The 20,594-nt window shown below is 33.9% G+C and overlaps 1 protein-coding gene across 1 annotated transcript in view; it reads right to left on the minus strand.

Moving 5' to 3' along the window:
- MTHFD1L (methylenetetrahydrofolate dehydrogenase (NADP+ dependent) 1 like) overlaps positions 1-20,594 on the minus strand; it is a 197,632-nt gene that overhangs the window by 54,065 nt on the left and 122,973 nt on the right. The gene's annotated exons all lie outside the window — the stretch shown is intronic.

Below are 20,594 nucleotides of genomic sequence, written 5' to 3' on the forward strand. Positions count from 1 at the left end.
AAAGCAAACTTCTTTTAAGTACCACTTTCTACAAGAATTTTTCCCTGATCCCTCAAACTGCTAATTCCTTTCCATCCAAATTACCTTTTCTTGAACTGCTTTATATTTATTTATCCTTTATAAGAAGCTTCTAACCCAGATACAGAGTATACATATAACTTATATGTATGTACATATGTATAAATGTATACACACATAAATACATATACGTACATGTACACATATACATGCACCCACATATACAAACTCTATTTGGAGTAAGAGATCCTACAGCATACATACACACATAATACATATATACATAAATCTACTTGTGTATACACACATATATGTACAGCTACTTGTATACACACACATATATACATACATACATTCTCTCTCTCTCTCTCTCTCTCTCTCTCTCTCTCTCTCTCTATATATATATATATATATATATATATATATATATATATGAGTCTTCTGTTCCAAACAGAATTTAAGTTCTTTGTGGGTAGGGATTGTTTTATTATTTTGTCATATTCCCTATTCTACACTAGTGCCAGAGTCTGGGTATGTCTTTTGATAGAGGAAGATAAATAGGATCTATGAAGAGAAAGGTGGCAATTAGTAAAGGTTGATGAGTCTGGACTACACCTGATGAGGATTGGCTGAAGTACCTAAGAGATAGATAGCCTGGGGAAAAAAAACTAAATAGAAAACAAGACTTCAGATATTCAAAAATATTCTTTCCCATTGGAGAGAAGATGAAGCAGATCTGTTCTGTCTTGCACTAGAGAAAGAAATGGGATCAGCAGGTCTAAATTACTGGGATGGAGATTTTAGTTCAATATAAAGAACATTTCAACATTAGAGACATCCAACACTGGATCAGGATTGCTTTGTAAATCAATGAATCTTCTACTGATGAAAATATTTAGCAATATTTAGATACATGACTATCTTCCTGAGATTCAGCAGGAGACCACAGGATAACATCTATGTAAAGCTGGAAGAAATATCAAAGGTGTCCTTATATCTAAATCTTTCATTTTAAATAAACTGAGAGCCCAAGTCACTTAAATAGTGGGTGCCAGAGGAAGGATCTGAACTGAGGTCTCACTTGAGAGTTAGTGTTTGTCCACTGGACTCTCTCAATAAGGGTGGGATAAATAAAGAGTTTGGAATTTAGACCAGATGATCTTTTGAGTCCCTTCTAAGGACAAGATTTAATGACTTTATGTAATTGGAGAAGAAAATTTAGCTGGATTTAAATTTGCAGACAACAATTATTCCAGAATGATTTCAAGAGTTGCCAAAATTTTTAAGAAATCCTAAGTCATTTTAAACATAAGGCAGCTTTTGGAAATCTTTGAGGGAAGTGTTGTCATTCAATTATGTCTGACTCTTTGTGACCCTGTGGAGCACAGCATGCCAATAATATCTATGGAATTTTCTTGGAAAGGATACTGGAGTAGTTCGCCATTTCTTTCTCTGGCTCATTTTACAAATGAGGAAATTGAGGCGGACAGATGATTTACCCAGGGTCACACAGGTAGGAAGTATCTAAGGCCAGAGATTCAGATTCAGGTCTTCCTGACTCCAGATTCACTGCTCCATTCACTGAGCCACCTAGTTGCCCCATCGAGGCAGTGGCCTTTCCATAAATAATTAGATCATATACATACTAGGTTTAACAAGATACGACCCTTAATCCTAAAGATGGGCCCAAAAGTGTTTTCCCTTGACATTATACTTTAACATTATATCCTCCACAGTTCCCTAAGTGCTTGGCAAAGAAATAAACTATTAAAGTAATAAAAATTAGCAGGAAGCCTGCTTTTCCGTCAGCAAGAATAAAAAGCACAGAGGAAACTCAGTGGTCATTTTTAATTAGAACAGGCCAGTTCTTCCAAACACCATATCCCCTTTATGGTCCAAAAGAAATGGAAAAGAGAAAACAAGCAGGTTCCAACCCTCATTCATGCTCAGATTCCACCCTTTCATTGAGAGATCATAAAATTATAGTAGTCAGGCGAAATAGTAAAAGTGATCCTCATTATAAGGAAATTTAAGGGGGGGAAAGAGAAAAATTTAGAACTGAAAATATGAAAGTGAATTTTGAAAATAAACTTTATATGTAATTGAAAAAATACTATTAAGTGGGGAAAAAAAGAACAGAAAAGCAAAAAAAAAAAAAAAATTTGTAATAAGTAATGCCTTCCTAGGAGGGATAGCAAGGATAGAAATATGTAAAAACAAAATATTCAATAAAACTCAATTTCTTAAAAATAAAAAAGGCTTACATTGGAAAGGAAATTTTAAAAAAAGGCAGAGTTACTATTTATGATGATGTAGATTTTCATCTACAATTCCTACTACACAGTATACTATAAACCTAATCCCCCCCAACATACACCCTCTTCACACACACCTCCCTCTCAAAACTGAACTTGGCCTCTAATTCCATAGATGAGGAAACTCAGGTTTACTGCATAGTGACCCAGAGAGGAGGTAATAAGTTTGGGTTTCAAGGCTCAGTCTCCTTCCATGAGAACACCGACTCTACCAGTCCAACACCGGCTGTCAGCTACTGAGTGATCACATAACGTACTCTTATGTTATGTCTGGAAATGAAAAGGTCGGGCAATTTTTCTTACTATTAGGATCTTTTACAAAGTAAACAAACTTATCTATTTTGATTCCCATTCAATTTTGGTCCTCAGGTATGGATATTCAGTAGCTGGCCAAGGAGGAAATGGGATTGACTCACTTATCTACTCATGCCCTTCCTCCTCCAAATTCCCGTTACTGTGGATGACCCAGCCATTCAAGTTCATAATCTTCATCATCCTAGACCGGGAATTCTTAAACTGCAGCTAGGTGGCCCAGTGGATGGAACAATGGACAAGTCAGGAAGCCTTGAGTTCAAATCCAGCCTCTGACATTTATTGTGTGACTGGGTAAAACATTTTACTGTATTTTCCACTAAAATTGGGATAATAAAAAAGATAGCACATATCTCCCATTACTGTGGTGATCAAATGAGATAATATTTATTAAGTGCTTTGCAAACCTTAAAGCACTTAAATGATATTACTGTGAACTTTTAAAAATATTATGACAACTATATTTCAATATGATTGACCTTTATAATCCTATGTATTTTATACAATTTAATTTGATCCTCCTAATAACTACAAGGCGGGAGGGAAGGGATTCTGCTATTATCTCTATTTTACATATGGGGAAGTGAAGCAAAGATTTATTTTTTTAATGAGTTGTCTGGGAGAAGGAGTGATGTCACATAGCTAAGAAGTATTTTGGGAGAATTTGAACTCAGTTCTTCCTAACTCCAGGCCCAGAGCTCTATCCACTATGCTTCCAGCTGTAATTGCAAGCTGAACATTAGGTGTGTGATTATGTGTGTAAGCTATGAAATGCACAAATACATATGCATAAAAGTATGAACTAAACTATAATTCAGTGAACTTTCTATTCCTTCTCTACCCAATCATGCCAGGGCTGCATATATAGGACCAGAAAGTTCCTTACATACCAACAATACATTCCAAAAGCATGATTCTCCTTAATCTGAACTTCACTAGTGCTGAAATAGCTGAAATCAGAGATGAAGCCATATTCTTTGTCTTCAGGCTCCTTTCCAGGTTTCAGCATGCACAATATTATCTACTAAAAGCCGGAGATAATACAACATAAACATCCTGGACTCAATTCCTGGCAGAAGTGTCCTGAATGGAACATTTTAGTTTGTACAGATAGCAATCTTGGGACCCAAATTCCCCTCTACTATCCCCCAGACAATGATCAAAAAATTCTTTTATGACAATCACACTTGTAAATGAATTTTAAAAACAATAATGCTAGAATACTTTGATTATTATGCCCATCAGATATAACCTAAAGACTAAAAACCGCTGCCATCAAAGTATATCCCATTGTCTACAAACTAAAACTTTTTGTCCTGTGGGAGAAGATTTTTTGTTCTTTTATGTTGATTTTCAAAAGTACTTATTATTGCCTTTGAAAAATAAAAAAAGATAACAAACTTGTAAAATATCTATGCAGGCTTTCTCATAGATTTCAGAGTTTATTAATATGAGAGTAGATTAAAAAATCAGTAAATATGACTAATTCACAACTCAATATAGCACATCCTTATGTGAAATAGATAAATCCAGTTATACTGCAATCAAATGAACTTTTTAGTTTAGTAAATTCCATCTTTCAGAAACTCATGATACACTTAAAAATCTTAGATTGCTTCTTTAATCCCATGCAATATAAAAATTATCATTACTTGGTTCTATAAATGTGCCCTAATTAATATGGTTCCACCAAAAAGTCTAGCTTTCCTTATAAGTATTATTGCTTGATTTTATGTTACTAGTATTTCATCACTTGAAAGAATAGAATTTTAAAATACTTCAAAGGACCAAGCTGGTCAATTGACACAGTGCATTTTAAAAAAGAAAATCTCCAAGTCAAAGGAATTAGAGACAAAAGGCTGAAAACGTTTATTCAAAGCAAAATTCTATTTTTCATCAATCGATACAGTTGGCTTTTCTAGTATTGAAAGGGGGACAAATGGTGTCTGGCCAGGTCAGGAAGATCTGAGGTCCAAATTCTGCCTTGTATACACATTAATTCAGTGAATATTATTCATGGGGTTTTCTTGGCAAACATGCTGGAGTGGTTTATCATCTCCTTCTCCAGTGAATTAAGAAAGCAAACAGAGGTTAAATGGTTTGCCTAGAGTCACACAGCAAGTAAATGTGTGATGCTCAATTTGAATTCAAGGTTCCAGGCCTCAATCTCTATCCACTAACTCACCTACAATTTTGGTCCCCAAGGCTTTAGGCTTACTTCCACAAAATTATCCTTCTCCAGAATCTGAGCTATGATATAGATTACAAGGCATACATATATTACGAGTACCTGCATTCAGCTGATTTTCGAAAGCAATATTATCTCTCCAGTACTCTTAACCAAGATATTCAAAGTGCTTTTTAGAGACTCTCCAGGGCCACACTTTTTCTCCAGCCCTGAGCTTAATTACTTAACTGAAACAAATCTGTCATGGGTTAAAATACATAGAATTCATACAGGGCTCTTTTCAGTTCACTTTTCATATAACCCAATTGTTAATCATTGTTATTATTATTCCACTGGAGCCTTGAGACTTTGGACTGATTTTACATATCCATAGTTCAACATAGATTATTTATTAAAAAAAATTATACTTTTGTTTTTAAATGGAGATAATATAAAATAGTTTTCAAAGTCTCCTTCAGCTCTAAAATTTACATTCAATAGAAAGAACTAAGTTCTCCAAAGAAGTATGAAGTTGAAAAATATTAAGTTTATTAAAGCATCACGAGTAATTTGATGTATTAAGATACCTTATTCTATATTTCTGAGGAACCAAATAAGCACAATGAAATTAATTGAACTCCTTTTTTTTCAGTTAACCTTTTAGTTGTATGATTTAAGATAAGAAATTCCAGCAATTCCTCATGTATAAACACCTCTGTTAGGCATTAAACATCCTTTTTGTCTCAATCTATCATTTCAAACTCATCATATATTTATTCTGTTCCCCTCTAAGTAATCTTTGTTACTGTTCAGTTGTGTATAGCTCTTTGTGACCCCATTTGGGGATTTTAAGGAAATATATTAGATTGATTTGCCATTTTCTTTTTCAGCTCATTTTGCAAATAAGAAAACTAAGGCAAATAGGATTAAGTGATTTCTTCAGTGAGTGTCTGAGGATATGAACTCAAGAAGATAAACCTTCTTAACTCTAGGTCTAGACTCTTTATCTACCACTTACGCTGTCTAATGACATCTAGAGACCTGATTTTCTTATAATTTTGGCTTATGTTGGTTTAGTTTATGTAAAAAGTTTTAATTTTATGTAATCAAAATTATCCATTTTACTACCTGCAAACCTTCCTATCTCTTTGGGTCATGAACTCTTGCCCTATCCATAGATCTGATAGATAATTTCTTTCAAGTTCTCCTAATTGGCTTATAATTGAGAATAAGATTAAAGTAAATCTATTAAAGTAAAAAAAGGCCAATGAAAATTTTCACCTACTGGGATAGAGCAATGTGTTTATGTAAAGAAGACCAGGAAAATTATGTCTAGTAATGATTATATAATAACCGTTCTATATTTTGCCTCATATGTGTTATGGCAATTCAAACTTATAAAATTGTAGTTTATCCATAAAATTATGATGATAAAATTAATCTTTGCTTCACTGTGCTCTAAGTGTCAATGAGAAATGTCTGACCTTGACATAATTTTCACTGCAAAACTAGAAATATTTATTTTACAGTAAATTAAAAAAACCACTCACAACCACTTATCCATCAATTTCTGTAAAATCTTCTACGAGATGAGTTGCCATAAGCCTTGCATTTCCATTTTGTAAATATAAAGATGAGGACAGAGAATCTATAACTTAGAGTAAAATTAGAAAGAATTTCAGATCAATCTACTTGGTATTTATTTGGAGCACACTTTCCCCCACTGAGAATAAAAGGACTTAAAAGAAGAAATAATTAAAAAAAAAATTTGTTCTTCTAAATTCTGCTTTTAAGGGAAAATAAAATTGATATAAAATTCTAGAAGAGATGTTTTAAAAATTTTCTAACATTTGAAATCCATTATTACAAAGGTAATATGAAATGAGATGCACATAAAGTTAAAATAAACTTCAGCTATAAATAGATGGGGAAAGAGAAGAGGTAACATGCTTTATATGGACAAAAATGTTTAAATGTGAATGAAATGTTTAAACAGAAGTGATCAGGTGATAAACTTTTAAGTTGAATGGGAAGCTTCAGACACAACTATTTATTTAAGGGTGTGGTTTTTTTTTTTTTTACATGTATGGGGCACATATTTTAAATGAGTTTTGAATACATTAGAGGTAAACATAATTAACAGTGAACTAGTTATTAAATAAAACGACAATCAAAATTATTGATGTTCATTTATGAAGGATATGACAAAAGATTCAAGGAGAATAAATTATACACAAACCTTCTAATGCTGAAGCAGTACTGGAGTTGTTACTAAGGACAATAGATTTCTATAACATTGATCAAAAGCATATACATGACTCCAGACCAATGCATCCTTGGTTCACAAAGGTGTATCTTTGCTTTCATGAGACTGACCCTCAGAAAATGACAGCCAGGAACGTTAAATAAGTAATTAGTTATGAGTCCCCTAATAGACCTCACCCTTCATTGGCAAGTATAGTTTTTACAGACTGCTTAGATTTGTTTCCCAGAAATTTCCCAATACTAAAAAAAAAAAATTCCATGAGAAAGATTACTGTAAAGAAGTCCTAAATTCAACCTATTTTATTACTCAAATATGAAAAAAATTATTAATCACCTATTATGTGCCAAGTACTATGTATTATAAACATAAAAGTAAATAGTTACAAATGGTTATAGAAATGGTGAAAAGTAGAAAGGGTGGCAGTGACTTAGTTATGATAGTAAAGTCATTAATATTTAGTAGATGGTGAGAAGATTCTTTTTAAAAAAAATGATGACCATTATTTCTATTTCAATCCCCTCATTTATTTTAAAAACATTCTTTTTTTTGAATTAAGTTCTAAATTCTCTCCTCCCCCACTTCCCCACTCCCTGAGAAGTCAAGTAATATATCAATTATATATGTGAAACCATACAAAACATATTAGTCACATCCCTCCCAAAAGGAAAAAAAATAATAATGTGAGAAAATTATACTTCAATTTGCACTAAGAGTTCATCATTTCTCTCTCTGGAAGTAGACAGCAGTTTTTCTTAACTTGCATACTTTGAAATTGTCTTAGATCACTGTACAGAGTAATCAAGTCTTTCACAGTTAATCATTATTACAACATTGTTGTTCTATTGCACACTGCTCTCCTAGCTCTCATTTCACTTTGCGTCATTCATATAGGTCTAGCCATGTTTTTCTAAAACCAATTTCCTCATCATTTCCCACAGCACAATAGTACTCTGCCACAATTATATGCCACAACCTGTTCTCCCATTCCCTAGTTGATAATTATCTCCTTGATTTCGAATTTTTGGCAATCTCAAAAAGAGCTGACATAATATATGTATATATGTGCATGTGGCTATAAACACATATGTATGTATATAGCATTTTAGGTTCTTTTACTTTTTTTTTTTTTAAATCTCTTTGTGATATAGACTTAGTAGTGGTACTGCTATATCAAAAGTTACCCACAGTTTTATAGTCTTTTGGGTATAGTTTCATATAGTTTTCTATCATGAGTTTACAATTCTGCTAACAGTTTGTTAGTATATCTCTTTTCTTCCATTCCCGCCATCATTTGTCACTTTTGAAAGGTGTCAGATGGTATTTCAGTTGTTTTACATTTCTCTAATCACTAATGATTTAGAACATTTTTTTCATATGACCATAGATAGCTTTGATTTCTTCTAAAAACTGCCTGTTCATATCCTTTGACTATTAATCAATTGGGAAATGGTTCTTTATTTTTATAAATCTGGCTCAGTTCTACATTCAGTATACACTTGAGAAATTAAGCCTTTATCAGAGAAATTCACTGTAATTTTTTTTTTTTGATATTCATTGTCTATGGTATCCTTTAGCAGATAATTTCTTTAATTAGATTTATTTTTGCTTTTGGTTTGTCTGAGATCATGATCACTATCCCTGCCTTTTTAACTTCAGGAAAAGCACAACAGATTATGATCCAGTCTTTTATTTTTAACTATGCGTGTCTTCCCGTTTCTATTAAACAATATATTATTGGATGCTTTTTTCTAACCCATTCTGCTATTTGCTTTCATTTTATGGGTGAGCTCATTCCATTCACATTCATAGGATTACTGTGTATTTCTCTCCATCTTCTGTTTCTTCCTCCCTCCCTCATTGCTCTTCTAGTCTATTTTTGCATTCCTTAATTTGCCCTCCTCCTTATCATTCTCCCTTCTCCTGTCTTCTTATCTACTTTCCCTCCTATTTCCCTATCTCTTATGGGAAAAAATTTCCCCCATTCTCTCTCTCCTTTTCTCCCTTTCCCACTGTATCTCTTTCCTACTCCTTCATTTTTTCCCCAACATAACTTATATCTATGCCCTTTGTCTATATAATTCCTTTCCACTACCTTAATAATGATACATTTATGAGTTACATATATCATTTTCCCATACAGGAATGTAAACAATTTAACTTTGAGTCCCTTATGATTACTTTTTTATGCTTCTCTTGAGTCTTCTACTTAAATGTTCTATTCAGCACTGGTCTTATCAGCAATATTTGAAAGTTCTCTATTTCATTACATATGCTTAAATTTTCTCCTAAAGGATTACACTCAATTTTGCTGAGAGGTGAGATTTTTAGTTGCAACCCTTGCTGCTCTGCTTTCAGGAATATAATATTCTAAGCCTGATGTTCTTTTAATCCACTAAATCTTGTGTGAACCTGTCTGGCTTCACCAATATTTAAATTGTTTCTTTGTGGCTATTTGAAGTATTTTCTCTCTGACCTGGGAACTCTGGAATTTGGCTTTAATATTCCTGGCATTTTTCATTTTGGGATCTCTTTCAGGAGATAATTGATGGATTTTGATTTATGTTTTAAACTCAAGATCTAAGATAGCAAGGCAATTTGACTTTATAATTTCTTGAAGTATGATATCCAGGTTCTATATTACTTCTCCTTGACCTGTTTTCCAGGTCAACTGTCTTTTCAATAAGATATTTCATATTTTATTCTATTTCCCTTCTATTTTTGACTTTATTTTATTATTTCTAGAAAAAATAAAGTATTTTTAATTGCATCCAGAGCCATCTCCAGTTGTCTTGCCATATAGACCCAGATGGGTCTAGAGGAGAAAGTGAGGGTGGTAATTTTGCATAGCTCTCCCTCACTTTTCTACTATGTTATGGTCCTCTTTGAAAATGTAGAATAAACAACTATCTCTGTGAGCAGAGCTACCTCACTTGGGGACTCAACTGGAACTGGTCAAGTGATTAATGAGTTCACTCTTTCTTTTCCTTCCCTCCATTCACATTAGGGTATCACGCTCTTACCTGTGACTGCTCTGTGCAAAAGAATGCAAATTCTTTTTGATTGCTGTAATGTCTCAAGAAATCTTGGGTTAAATTTCTAAAGGATCGAGCCCTAAACCCAGATCACTCTGGCTCTCATTGATTGACCAATAATAGGTCCCAGGCTAAGCCCCCATCAATCATGATTTGGTCCCAGACTGACTCAGAGAGAATATAAATAGCAATAGTTTCTCTTTTGGCCATAAACTTGAAAGGTCTTCCCCTTTCAGGTTGAATTATTTTTTTGTTTAGGTAAAAGAAGCCATTCTTAGCTTCAAGTCTTACCTAGCCTTAATCACTGAATGGGCAGGGCCTCAATCAAACAAAGACCTGTTAAAAGGAAGGCCAAGATCTCCCGCAACATCCAGGGCTGTCCCTAGTCATCCTGCTATTTTGTCCTTCAACAGAGACTCTCTAATATAGAGGGCCAGAACTCTGGAAAGGTATAGCTAAATCAAGGACAGCAGGGTGCTTTTAGTTAAACACCTACTCAATATGATTGATAGGATAATGGTTCTCTAGTTAAGCATATATTTAGTGTGATATGGTAATGTAATGGCTACAATTGGCACATGCTTAGTTGCTGTAATGATATAATTGTACTGAGGTATTTAAGGGCTAAGAGGACCAGGAACTGAGAGTCTCTCAGCCACAGACACAGAGAATAATATTTCACACTCCAGACTACAGATTCCAGACTCCATCTTTGACCAGCCTTGTGGTGGTTCTCCTGCCTTCATCAATTCTCCACCTAAAGACCAAGGCCTGTCCAGAGGTCCTCCAGAAAGCTAGCTTGAACATTATACTCTCACTTAAATTCAATTCACTTGCTCTGATATCATGGTCCTCTTTGAGAATGAAGGATAAACAACAACATTGTTGCTAGGTGTCTATTGAAGTCATTAGCTTCCACCTGTCCAATCTAATTTTTTAATAATTTATCTTCTTCAGTGAGCTTTTGTCACTCTTTTGCCATCTGAACAATTCTGCTTTTTAAAGAGTTTGTTTTTCTTCAATAAACTTATTTTTTTTTAAATATCCTTTCTCATTTGGTCAATTCAACTTTTTAAAGAGTTCTTTTCTTCAGTGAAATTTTGTACCTCTTTTACCTTTCAGCCAATTCTGTTTCCTAAGATGTTACTTTCTTCACTATTTTTGGTGCCTCTTTTACCAAGTTATTAATTCTCTTTTCATAATTTTCTTGTATCTCTCTCTTTTCTTTTCCTCTTTCCCTCTCTCACTGTTATCTCTTTCTTTAAATCTTCAGTTGGGCTTAGGTCCAATTAGCATTTTTTGAAACTTTGTAGCTATTTTCACACTGCTGTTATCTTGAGTTTAGGTCTTGATCTTTACTGCTACCAGTATTTTTTATAGTCCAATTCTTTTGTTGTTTGTTCATTTTTCTAGCCTATTTTTTGACTTTAAATTTTATGTTAAAGTCGGGCTCTGCTCACTCTACTCACCTGGGGGATGAGGAGGCATTGTGCCAAGCTTCAGGCTTTTTCACGTTACTGTTTTCAGAGGTAGTTTTGGAGGTCTGTAAGTTTTTGGTGCTTCCAGGGGGGTGTGATCTTACAAGAAGAATGATTACTGTTCTCTTGAACTGTACCCTGGGTTCTTACAAGGGAGCAGGGACCCCCTTGTAATTGCATATACTAATACTAACGCTTCTATCAGTCCTGGAACTGTGACTCAGAACTGTATGGGCAGTTGCCAGTCAGTGCCAACAAAGGATTACTTGATATCTCTTTCTAACAGCTAGCTGACCTCCCTCTTTACCTCTTATGTTTTCTTAGATGAGAAAAAAAATCTCACTCTAACTTTTTGTGGTGCTGTCCAAATTTAAAGGGTTTTACAAGAGGGAGTTGAAAACTATCTTTGCATATACTTTGGTGGTTTTTTTTGTTGTTGTTTTGTTTTTTTTTTGCTGAGGCAATTGGAGTTAAATGAGTTGCTCAAAGTCACACAGCTAGGAAGTGTTAAGTGTCTGAGGTCACATTTGAACTCAAGTCCTCCTGACTTCAGGACTGGTGCTCTATCCACTGTGCCACCTGGATATATTTCTAGGTACAAAACAGGTATTGTCTTTTACAAGCTCAAATTAACAAGTAGAAAAAAAAAGTGAAAAGAATGATTAGTTTTTCTTTTTTTCTGGATATTTTTGCATATGTTTTGGAAAATAATAATGAACCTTTTTCATTAGTGTATGGTGAAAGGAACAAATTTGTTTTATATAAAGTAATGGTGAAAACTTATAGAATAGGCTCTAAGAAAGTAGGATTAAGTGAGGCATTAAAAAAAAAGAAAGAAAACCCTCAGAAGATTAAAATAAAAATAAAAAAGCAAAATAAGAGGTTATTTATATTCATAGAAAAAGATTTTTTTATATGAAACCACAAATCTTTATTTTGTATTACTTGCTTTTTAAAAAGTATGCAATAAATTTACTTTCTAAACTATTCTGCCTTTCTGTGCTCCATTTGCAAGCAATTTTGTTTAAGAAAAAATGGTATAAAAATACAAAGGGAGACAGGAGACATTAGATTTTATTCTAATGACAAGTTTAGTAAAGGCAGTATGGGCACAGTGAATAGAGAATTAGTCTTGGAATCAGAAAAATGTCAGTTCAAGTCTTTCTTCAAACACATGATAGTTTTGTGATATCTTGCAAGTCACTTAATCTCTTAGTGCCTAGATTAATAATTTAAGACTGTAAATTGCAAAGGGGTTGATAATCAGTCTCATTGGAGGAAGTTTCCATAGCATTCTTCCCAAAATTCCTCCCCAAAAGAATTAGCTTTAGATCATCAAAAAGTGAAGTGGAAATAAGTGAATGAAGTACTTGATCAGTAAAAGAGAGAGATTTATCATGTAGGCTAGGGTCATACTAATAGAGAACCAATAAGAATGAAAAAAACCCTGGATTTTCTTCCTTAAAATATTTATTTTAATTATTTCCAAAAAAATGTAGTAGAGGGTACATCAAGGGTAACTGCAGTTTGTACCAAAAAATAGAAAGAAATATGCATAACAAGAATCATTTTTGGACGTGGACAATAATGGAATTTACTTTATTTTTTTGTTCATTCATTCACTTATTGTTGTGTGTTTTTTTTTCCCAGAGGGGAAATGAAGATGGAAAATTAATCAACCCTTGTTAATTGAAAAAAAATTAAAAGCATTAAGAAAGATTATTTCATTATGATAATTTAGAATTTAATAACAGAAGGGCAGAAGAGAAGAATCTTACATTCAGGTGGAATGGCCAAAATTTAGTGGTTGTAAAAGATGTGGACAAGGTTTCCTCTTCCCCTTCACTTCTATAAAATTGGTCAGATCTTTGGGATAGGACTGAGATGATTTAAGGGAAAATTACAAGGGATGAACAGAGGTAGTAATAATGATCATGGTATTGCAGGATTCAGAGTCAAATGGAGCCTTGGTAATCACTCACAAAAACGTTCTAACAAAGAAAAATTTAATCATCTCCTCTGAGTACAAGTGAGAGGCTGAAAGTCAAGAATATGAAAAATCCTTTCCAAGTAAAGCAACTGAAATCTATAAAGCATTTGCAAAGAAAAAGAAGGTCTGAATGATGGATATATAAGCACTGATGAACTATAGATAAGCAAGGAGACCAAGAAGGAGTTGAGCAGGATGTCCAAAGACCCTCCAAAGTGATGGATACCAGTAGTAGAGTGGGTAATTATGTGAACTGAAGTTCTCTTCCTTTTGTATGTTTTTCTAATTCCTTTCATAAATATGCCATATTTATTTTTCATCTTGAAGCTCCAATTCCAGATGATCTAAGGCCAACTAAAGGTTGAATCTCAAAGCTCAAGTAAAACTTGGCACATAATCAAGCTGGAAAGATTTAAAAAGTACAAATAATCCTTCACCCACTCCCTATCCATATAACTCTACCAAAAGAAAAAAAAACACTCCTAGGAAAAACTAGCATCTCCCCCATATAAGAGTTCACAAATTGCTCTCTCTGCCTGTGGCCTGAGATTTAGACTTTATTGACTTATTTTCCTCCCTTTCCATCCAACCAGAGCTGTGTTCAAGAGAATGACTTCAAGAAAAGACCAGGAAAGGGATTTTAATAAAAACAAATATGATCCCAGTATACTATCAAGGTCATACTTTGAAATTTTTCTAATGCTGTAAGAAAATGACAAGTACTTTCTGAGCATATAATGCAGCAAAAAGATTTTGCTTTAATAAGTAGGCTTTTGGGACAAGGTTTCTCTTTACTCGGGAGACAGACTTTCTACTATCTAATTACAGTGTCCCCAATTCTAGCTGAGAAAATGGAAAGATGCCAAATGTACTGGCTTAATTTGGTGGTGCCCATGGATTATGAATGCAGAGGGAATAACAGCTTGAAATATATCCCCATTTTTATAAGACAAGTCAGAATGCTGAAACAACAGCTTTGATGACTATGAAAAAAAGATGTGAGTAGAAAATTATCACAGCATAACAAAGTTGGGTGGACTTAGAGCAGTTTCTTATTGGTAAAAGACCAGATGATAATAATGATAATAATAATAATAATCAGCCAATATTTTAAGGTTCATAAAGCTCCTTTTATATATACACTATCTTATTTGATCCTTACAGCAACTCTATGATGTAGGTATTATTATGACTATTTTATAGATGAGGAAACTGAGGCTGAGAAAGGTTAAATGACTTGTCCATAGTCATATGGCTAAAAAGTGTTTAAGGTAGGATTTGAATTCAGGACTTCCCTAATTAAAAGTCTACTGCTGTTTTCATCATATCATCTACCTACCTCAGTTAGAATAATCATCTTTTGCAGGGAGAAAAGTGAAAGTTGGGCACGTCAATCCAGAAGAAAAATCATATTTATTGGATATTCTGCTTTGTGTTCTTAGAGATTTTTTTTCATCAAACTTTTTTTCCCCATTAAAAACATCAAATATGAAACTGGAAAGGGAATTATACTAGAAAAGTTGGGAAAACCTTTCTGTATATATTAATGATATTTACTTGTGTCCAGCATTTTCAACTCACAGAACAGAAGTAAAAGTAAGTGAAGGCAGGACGAATGTATGTTTTATTAATACAAAAAGCATACATCGTTTTGATAGTAAAATTTTCAGTGTGAGCATTTACACTCTGGGAATAGACAAACACTACAAATTTTTTGTTTTGTTGCTTGTTTATCAGACTGCAGAAAGTATGGAAAAATATTAATGCAAATTAAATTTAAAAGTGTGTTCTGCCCACGTCATTCCCCACCTCTACTGTCAAGCTAGTTGTTAAACATCTAACTAATAAAACACCCTGCTAATAATGCTCCGCCAAGGTGCTTCTGATATCTTATTATAAGGGTGACAAGTTCTATAAAGCATGGAAATATAAACCCTAATCAAGCTGGACAGATTTTGAGTACAGTGTCAGTGATGTCTATTGCCAGAGGACTATCGTAACTAAGGTTCAAACTCAGAAACAAAGAACTGGTTGTCATGCAAAATTTTTTTTTTTTTTGGGGGGGGAAGTCATAATTCATTACACTATAACTCACAGTAAGAATGCCTTATGCATGATAGGAACTTTCTAAAAATTATTTGAATAAATCCATCTACTGAAATATAGAGGGACTGCAAATACCATCAGGAGAGGGAATATACTTGACTGGGATGAAGTCGTGGTTCTTTTTAATAATATGCTAAGAATATGTAAAATAGCTAGTTGTTGGGTTTTTCTTTTTGATTTTCAGGTTTTGTAAGCTATATATTTTGTTTTAGAAATTAAGATCTTTTGCATTTAGCCTTGAGGTTCATTTGAAGAGATGTCTTAATGCACCTGAAGTTAATTCATGCTGGTTAGATGTAACAGAATAAGTTTTCTAAGTCGATTAATAATATACCTGAAGTTTATATGCTGCTAGATTTGTGAAGAATATTAATTTCTGTTTATCCATGGATGACCATTGGATACAATGTCTACTCTTCTCCCTCTCAAAAGCAGCTTTTAATCAGTTTCCCCACTTTTAGATGGAATGTCCCTTCTTCAAAGAATAGCACATTGAGTCATCTGGCTGTCCCTTTCTACCTCCTTTGTAAAGGCTCAGCTCAGTCTCCAAATTCAGGTTTTAGAACAATTAGTAACTCACCCACTTTATCCAGAAAAGCATCTCAGCAACCACTCCCTGAATCCCAACAATTTCCTGTGTCTCCTAAGTCTCCTCATGTTTCCTTCTAAGAGAGCAAACCAACCCTACTTTCAGTAATAGGAAACCAAGCATGGGGGTGGATGTACTAAGGCAGAAACCATCATATTGCATTGAATAAGAGCCTAGACAGACTGAAGTATACAGAGACAGTTTGGGCTGACAGGTAGCTCAGCTTACATTAGGAAGCAAAGAAGCATCATAGAGCAAAACCCCAAAGGCAGGAGGATGGGCTATTCCAGCAGACAGAGAAGAGCTTCAAGGGATCTTATAAGAACTCCTCTGAAACACAAACCAACCCCAAAGGAGCTGCCCAGCATGAAGCTAGAGCTGGGGAAAACATAAAAAGGTGAAAAAAAAAAGGCTTTAGAATATCAATCTAGAGTTTGGAGTTCCAAAGGCATTATATTTTTGAAAAAATTGCACAATGTAAGGTCTGAGTTTTGGACTTCACTGCATTAAATAGTTTAGACTGTTACAAGGTGGGATTTAGTAGAGACTGGATTATGCAAAGCCTCCTTCTCTCTATTAATACAAACTAAAGGGGGGTCACAGAAAATTGTCAGTATCCAGGCTTTAACTGCAACCAAGGTACAGATTTCTCATGTGTTAACCTTTCTTACAGTATTCTATCCTTCAAAGGAGTGATAAATACAAATTGATCATCACATATTGCCCTTTTGTTCCTTGTGAGGCTTGAGCTATGAGGTGGCTACCACAGATAGAATGCTGAATTCAGAATCAGAGAATCTTGAATTCTAATTCTGCCTTAGACACAGGACAAATCACTTAACCTCATTCAGCCTAAGTATCAGGTACCATATGGAAAATGTGGGTGGTAAGAAGTCCTACCACCTAGGGTTGTGCCAATAAAATAAGGAAACTAAAATGTAAAATGCTTTGCAAGTTTTAGTGCTATATAAATCCTAGTAAGGCAGCAGATGGCTTAGAGGATAGAAAGCTGGGGCTGAAGTCAGAAAGAACTGAGTTCAAATGTGGCCTCAGGCTCTTATTAGCTTTGTGACTCTAGGCTAGTCATTTAACCTCTGTTTGCCTTAATTCACCAGAACAGGAAATGGCAAATAATTCCAATCTCTTTATTTTTTTTTATTGTTTAGGTATGTCTGACTTTTCATGGCTCTGTGGACCACAACATATCAATAACACATCGGAGGCAGTATTGATGTGTTGTGGTCCATAGAGTATATAACTAAGCAATAAAAATGTTACTGATGATAATGATGATGAAGATTCACAGAAAGAGCAGGGTTCTAGGCAATTCAGCAGTATGAAGGCATTTTGATATAACCACTTGAAATAAGAAATAAATGATTCTGCCAGTAGAAAGATTATTAGACTTAATTAGGAGATTGGAATCTTACTCCCATCTTGATAATTTGGTTTGACTTTGGTAATTAGGTTGAAGTCCTTATAGTCAGTTCTTGGCTTCCTTTGGTGTAACAGAACAAAGATAAAAATGTCATTACAACGAACCAGAAGCAATTATTGAAATATTTTTGTACTAATTTTTTTTGTCATGATGAATGTTTATGGGAGTATCCTTTTGTATAATGGATCAACAGTAAAAATCTCAATAATAAACTTTTTGTTCATTTTTGTAAAATTAAAAAAAAGTTCAAATATTTGTAACATCCCTGACATAAAATACTGAATAAAAATAAAACATTTGACAGGGGCAGCTAATGGTGCAGTGGATAGGGCACTAGCCCCGAAGTCAGAAAGACCTGAGTTCAAATCTGGCCTCAGAGACTTAACACGTCCTGACTGTGTGACCATGGGCAAGTCACTTAACCCCAATTGCCTCAGCAAAAGGAAAAAAAAAAAAGAAGGGAAATAAAACATTGGTTTTGGGGATGGAAAAAAAAAAAAAAGCAAATTAGGATTTATGTCCTGAAAAAATACTGTAGGCTTTATTTCTAATTAGGCCACCTATGATGATCATGTGCTCACAAACTTTGTTTTTTCTCAAGGATCCTAGATCCTGCATCTTCTCCACAAAAAATAGACTGCAAAAACTAAACACCTATGTCATTAAAATCTAAGCAGAAAATAAAAAAGGTCCCTCTCAGAATTAGTATACTTCTGTTACTACTATAACCTGCCCCTCTAACACTTTCTTCCTACTTAACCTTTTTACCTGCAATGTTTTTCTTGAGAAGAGTCAGAACATATTTTAGGGTGCCATTGTCACTTGGAGTGGGTAGCAGTATGTGGAAAAAAATGTATGACTAGCCAAAACAGTGTGGGAAGAATCTCTGTGTGGTTTGAGAATATGGCACGGTTGGCAGGGCCAACATCTGTAAAGATTAAGTGTCAGAGACAAATAAGGATCTGTACCAAATAAAGAATAATACCAATACAACAACAGTCCATTAACAGCCCACATATAACGCATGACTAAAATATGATAATTATAATAAAAAAGTTCAGGTTTACAGAGAACTTTCCAGTTTAAAAAGTCACACTGTCCACTACTGCTTTTTGTGGTAGGTAATAATATAATTAGCAATTAGATAGCACTTGAAGTTTTATGAAGTGCTTTACATAAATTACTTCATTTGGACCTTGAAACAATCTTGGGAGTTAGATGGTCTCACAGGTCCCAATGTATACTTGAGGAAGCTGATGATGACAGAAATTAAAAGACTTATCTGTGGTCACATAGTTAATGAGTGTCTGAGGCTGGTTTTGGACTCAGATCTTTCTCACATTAAAATTGGTGCTGTAATCACTTCATCATCTTGCAGTTATATGTAAAATGTTTATATTTTACATAGATTTCAATTTTATAGCTAAGGAAAATGAGACTCAAAAAATGTTAAATACTTGCTCTGTGGCTCCAAAGTATACAGGAGGATTACAACTCAGCAGAAAAAAAGCATGACTTTTATTTGCTTGTATAACCATTAAGAAAGTGTACTAGCACAAACTGTGAGAGGTAAAAAGATTTGAGGAATATATGTAGTCATGAAATACATAGAATTTATCTATCAAGATCTGTATGTCATTTGAAATATACAAAATACACACAGTATCTCTTTATATCCAACTATAGAGATATTGTGTATATTTTATACATACAGACTTTTATATCTATGCGAATATGTAAATTCTCTGTATCTATTTCTCTCTACACTTATTTAGTATATACATATAAAATATGCATATACATAATATATAAATATATAGATATTTTTGTAAACTTAATGTGTGTATATTTACATTTAGAGGGTAGCATCTACTACAAAAATGAAAGCATGAAAAATTTTTAAGTAGAAGAATCAAAAGGACTAATATTAGATTTCTAAGAAGACACAACTCATAGAATTATTTATCTAGGAGTGATGCTGCTAATCTTATTATAGGTCCATCAATTAGAAAAATTTAAAAATTAATTAAATCACATCCAACAAATTTGTAAACATTTGAAGATAGTATAGACAGAAGTTGGTAATGATTAAGACTGGATGGACTGTAAGGAAGCAGGCACAATAAGACACTGTTAGTGAAACTATGAATTAATCCAATTATTCCAGGAAATAATTTGGAATTATGCCAGAAAATTCACCAACCTATTCACACAAGCTTTTAAATCATCAACACCACTGCTGGGAATTACACATCAGAATTCAAAGACAGACAGATAAGTCCCATATACAGAAACTACTCAAGGTAGTGTGTGTGTGTGTGTGTGTGTGTGTGTGTGTGTGTGTGTGAGAGAGAGAGAGAGAGAGAGAGAGAGAGAGACAGACAGACAGGCAGACAAACAGCAAAAAAAGTCCAAAATCAAACCAAAACTAGAAATATAGTGGATGTTCATTGGTTAGGGAATGGCTGAAGGCATGAAGGAATGATGAAAAATATATTTTATTAAAGAACTAAATAAGCAAAACTAGGAGAATAACATCCATATAATTATAATAATGCATAAAAGAAATTACCACACTGATACGCTTTGGTCATCTTCATGCCATACCACGTGAAAATCTTTTTTCTCCAATTACCACTTACCCCCATTGCTCGACTGGCTCTATTCACCTTCTTTTAGATAGGTGCTATCTTCCCTTTTAGAGTCCTTGACATCAGTCTTTCTTTTTGTATATGGCACATGAGTTTTTCATTCATTCATGAAAAAAGCATTTATGTATAAAGCACTTTTTGCTTTGTCCTTTCAGTCAAGTCTGATTCATTATGACCCCATTGGGGATTTTCTTGGCAAAAATACTGAAGTGGTTTGCCATTTCCTTCTTCA

The sequence above is a fragment of the Sarcophilus harrisii genome, chromosome 4, assembly GCF_902635505.1.
Source record: "Sarcophilus harrisii chromosome 4, mSarHar1.11, whole genome shotgun sequence".
Taxonomy (NCBI): Eukaryota; Metazoa; Chordata; class Mammalia; order Dasyuromorphia; family Dasyuridae; genus Sarcophilus; species Sarcophilus harrisii.